This window comes from Melitaea cinxia, chromosome 20 (genome assembly GCF_905220565.1).
Source record: "Melitaea cinxia chromosome 20, ilMelCinx1.1, whole genome shotgun sequence".
In the NCBI taxonomy this organism is placed as follows: Eukaryota; Metazoa; Arthropoda; class Insecta; order Lepidoptera; family Nymphalidae; genus Melitaea; species Melitaea cinxia.
Window position 1 is genome coordinate 10,700,178 of NC_059413.1, and position 5,560 is coordinate 10,705,737.

Here is a 5,560-nt window from a genome sequence, read left to right on the forward strand (position 1 = left end):
TATGTCCCTCACCACTTTTCCTTTCCGTTTCCTTACCTTCTTTTTGCTGTTCGCGATAGAATCAAAAAGTAAATTCTTTGCGACTGTTATTTCACTCTCCGAAAACGCTGTTTCGCAGATTCGACATATACTGTCCTCGTCCATTACGTCTTTTTTATTACAGACAAATGCAAGGACTTCACTAATAACTATATTACACGAATTGCATTTAACTGTTGTAGTTATTTGTTCACCACTATCTTTCGCCTTATGACTCATCTTCGCAACCGTCCGCTCGTAAGCGCAAGCGACACGCGACTCGAATTCGTTTATAAAAGCCAAAGTTAATTTATATCAAATGGGATAGCATTTAAAATGTTCAAGGTGAAATTTATATTCAAAAATATTCATAATATAAAATAAAACCTTTACAATAAACTCTACTATAAAAGATTGATTTTTATAATATTTTGTAAACATTTTTTTTGGTCGACATAAAAAAAAAACAAACAAAATTTAACAATTTAATCTGCGCTGATTAGTTATCGACCATTTTTTTAAATTTAATTTATGTTTCTATAAAAATATTTTAAATAGTTGTTTGTTGAGATTGTATATTTCAAAAGAACGAAAACTTGTTAAGTAAAGGTTTATATTTAAAAAATAAAAATGATATATTTATAAATAATAAAAATTATAATAATATATTTTAAAACAATAAATTAAAAATACAATAAAATAATTTAATAATTTAATTATGATAATATATTTAAAAACTATAATAAAAATGATTCTGAAACAAGTTTTGTAGATTGATTGATTATAAATGCGAATTAAAAAACAAAAATTTGATTGTGATAATAAGATTAAGAAATATGTTTATCGCACTTATCTCCAAATCACTATTTTGCAAGTACTGCATTCGTAATAAGGAGGGATTACTATAATGTAATGTGTTCATAATAATGTAGGTAAATGTGTACATAATATGTATTCTGCACTCTCAATAGGTAAATTATTTATTTTATTTATACTATTATAATATTAATAATTATATTATAACGTTGAATAATTTTTAGAACCGAGAAAGTTCCAAACTAATGCACAGCGTCAAAAAGAGTTCCAGCAATGAAAAAGAAATCAACAAACTAATAATATTTTAGACCAACCAACCAAGTATGGACATTTATGACAGTGTCGATAATTTTTTCCTAATTTATTCCAATTTTGTTTTGAATAGAGCTTTTAGATAATTTCCAGAACAGACAAGTAAATTATTGGACACGTAAAGTGCATTTTTTATTATAATGCAGACATACAAATACACCTACAGCAACCAACTGATACTTATCAAACAAATCAATTACTGGATAGACTGTGACCTCATAAGGCCGGCAAATAATGAAATCTGATAATTTCGTTTGTGTTAAACATAGCAAATCATTGACAACACTATTATCAATCATCAATCATTACAGCCTATACAGTCCACTGCTGGACATAGGCCTCCACAAGTTTACGCCAAAAATAACGTGAACTCATGTGTTTTGCCCATAGTCACCACGCTGGGCAGGCGGGTTGGTGACCGCAGTACTAACTTTGTCGCACCAAAGACGCTGACACCAAATAACACTATTAATTAGTTACGAAATTGTATGCTTAATGAAAGTACTTGTTTATTTATTAATAAATGAAAAATTATAACGTCATTGTTATTTATATGTTAAATCGATACGCCTGAAGATTTTTTAATTTATCCGTAAAATCGAACGTATTGAATTTGGATGCATTATTTACTTTCATCAAACACACATCTCCGTTACATATTTCACACGTAAACTTATTCATCACTAATATATAAATATTTTCACTAATAACAAGAATGCGCAAACGAAAAATTCAAAGCGAATTACTAGTGTTACGAAATTACTCTGTGGAATGTTACGATTATACAACTGTGTGAAAAATCATAATTATTGGTAAAAACGCTATCGAATTCAAGACAATTTGATTTGACAGGTTATTCTTAGTCTGTGCCTACTGTCATTATTAAACCGACCAATGTTAAAAACACAATACTTTGTTCGTATTCCATATGACGCGCGACATTATAAAATTTTAGGATTATAATCCTACAATTTTATATTGATTATGATAATGTCCTGTCATTGCTAACATTTTGTTAGCGATTGTAGGCAGAAGTTTCATAAAAGGCCCGTCGTCGATTCGCGCGAAGCACTGATGTCGCATATAGGTATGACGGCGGGTTTTTCAATTGAAGCTGATTTAAATTGAATTATGGTTCATGTCTTTTTCAAAATTATGTAATATTCATGTTTTATATATCATTTTTAGTAACATGACAAGGTATTTCTGCCTATATGGAATGCACGCTACGGATTTTTGTAATTTTATACTGTCGACAAAAATAAATAAAGATGCATGTTTTTATCTCACTTAATAGTTTGAATTATTATTATATATTTTTGTTTGATTTATTTTATTTTACGGTATTTGTTATTTTTTAAAATACTAAATTTCCTAAATACTTTTATGTACTTAATTAAAAACCAATCAACAAAATTAAAGAAAAAAAGTTGTTTTGCTATATATTTTATTAACTCCCTTATCCCCACCCCCCTCTTATAACTTAGGGGTATGAAAAATAGATTATAGAGACACACCACGCGAATTTTATATATAAGACTAGCTGTGCACCGCGGTTTCACCCGCGTTAATTTGAGGAAAGTAGTTGCCTATAACCTTCATCACTATATCTCTATATCTTCTAATGATTGTCCCATAAAAATTCAACACAATTATCTAAACAAAAAGAATTTGATCGCAAAAAACTATCGTATTTAATAAAAAATGTTTGGGTATTTCATATCTATCTAGACGTTAGGTACTCGGACACGGTAAACATGGTTTTTCCCGCGTAAAACCCCGATTTAGCGGAAATTTTGGGATAAAAAGGAGCCTATGTTTTGCCCACCAACCTTCATTGCCTTCTAATGACTATCCCATAAAAATCGGTTCAGCCGCTCCGAAAATAAGCCAACAGAAAGACAGACAGACAGACAAAAATTAGAGACTAAAAATGTGTTGCTTCTATATTATCCGAAGGAACTTCGTTCCTACCTGGTGTCCCATGACACCACATAATTTTTTATTGCCAGGAATTGGTTTATATAAAAGAAAAATTAATTTAAAAAATCATAAATAAACAATACAAAGTTCGCCAGGTGTTTTTGAAAAAAAATTATGATCTTATTATTTAAAATCAAAATCCCCACATATATTGCTTAAAGGATTTTCAGGTTATCTTGGTAATTTTCATGTAAATTACTCGAAATATGACTATAATTGTTAAGCAGTTAAATCAAGCGACCTGGAAGATTTGATGGAAAGCGCTTCCTTGTTCCCTTCAAAACAGCTAAACAATGTGAAATAGATTTATACCTTTTTTATATAATAGGTATATAAAAATGTGTCTATTTTTAAGATTAGCTTATTATGCTGATTCAACTTTGTAATTTTTTTTACACACACTACGGCAATAGGTAAGCTGCATAAGCAGATACAGTATTTTTATCCGTATCAACTTACTAATGTAATCTAAATCATTTAATACTGATTAAGGGAATTAATTATCTTAGAAATTCACAGCAAACGAAAACAGCGTGATAACAAACCGCTTCGTCGCGACCTAGGTGGATATTATTGTGGGTTTAATGTATTCACGTAGGTGTATTGAAAACCCGTACAATGCCTATACGGGTAACTTACTAGTAAAAGAAATTTACAATAAAACAAATCCTATTTTTTAAGAAATATAACGATGCAGTCTGTGACATCCCACTGCTAGGCCTACTATAGGCCTCTTTCTCCATGTCGGAGCAGGAAATATAAGTTGAAACAATTATTTTTAGAAAATTACGAGTACTATGTGTCGAGTCATCATTACTTGTTACTTAGAAATATGTGTGATATTTTATTAATCGATATAAATCCAAAGAAATTTAGATTATTTATATCTGAATAAAACTTGTTATGACGTGTTTCACCTTTTTCCTATTTATATAGAAAGAGTTTGTTTTCATCAAGTTTTAGCATTTTTAATCAAGTTTCTTTTTAGACTTTATTAGGGTGATTTTTGTTTAATATCTAGAAGTTCTCTAGGAATCCGTTTATCATTATTCGTTTCCATTGAACTTAATTGAGTTACTTCTTAATAAACGAAATGAAGTCAACTATTATACTATATCGATTAGCCCGTTGGTGCAGTTTGTAGTGACCTTGGTTTCTGCCCCGGGGGTAGTGGGTTCGATTCCCGTCCCAAGTCTGGGTGTAATATATAATAAATAAATAAATATTTACTCAATACACACACGGTCGTCTGTTCCTAAAGTAAGCAACTTAATGCTTGTGTTATATGTTTTTTATATTATTTATATGTATGTTTATTGAAAAAAAAAATGTAGCTTTTATATCAGTCGACTGTTAGTTACCACAAGCATTAAGTTGCTTACTTTAGGAACAGACGACCGTGTGTGTATGTTAAAAAAAGTGTTTGAATATGTAAAAAAAAAAAACGAGTATGCCTTAGAGCACACGACTGAAGTAAAAATTCTTCAGCTCCATCTAACTTATATCTCTCTCTCAACTTCCGTTCGCCTCACCCAATCACACTTGCGCTGTCGTCACGCATTCACCAGCTTACTATCCAAACCGTGCGTAATGTCTACTCTGACTTCGTACCAAAATTTACCAAAATCCGTTCAGTATGAAAGTAAGTTCAGATGTGAAAGCGTGTCAGACTTTTGCGTTTATAATATTAGTTACGAATCTTAATTATAAGAATAGTGTTGGAGTCAGACTTAGTTTTTTTTTTGTCTTAGTGATCAACTTACAACTAAGAAGATTTAAATGAAAAAAACTTTAAATATATGCAATTTATTTAATGATTTTATTTTTAAATTTTTGTAATTATAATTATGAGCACGGTCAAATCACCTCATCGCGGTTTCTTACCTGTGGTACCATCATCGTTCTGTCACAGTATGTTACCACATCACGCAAATACTAACATAATACTCAGATTTAAAAAAGAATACTCAGATCATACCATAGAATATTAAGACGTTCCTTTTTTAAAAATAAGTGACGTATGCGTTTTAAAGTGATATTATGAACACCAGAAAACAGATGAAGTTAAATTATTTAACATAATTTTTCCTCTAGTAGCTTCCGCCCGCGTGAATTGTAGAATATTATGACTGTTCCGGTTCCTTCCGTTCAAATAAATTTTTCTTACACATACTATCTTAAAACGATGTCTATTTTCGGATTAGTTATTTTGAATGAAATGCTAATTTTTTTTATGTAATTGTAAATAATAACGTTAATTTTTTATTATGTAAACACTGAACACTAATATAGTAAGACACTGTAACGTTGTGATGTGACCGAGGCTCAGACTAATTAAAAAATATTAGATTAAATAACAAACTATGAGAGAAATATCTACGACGTTAAATTACATTTATGTTTTAGGATTATATTTTTATTATATGATTAA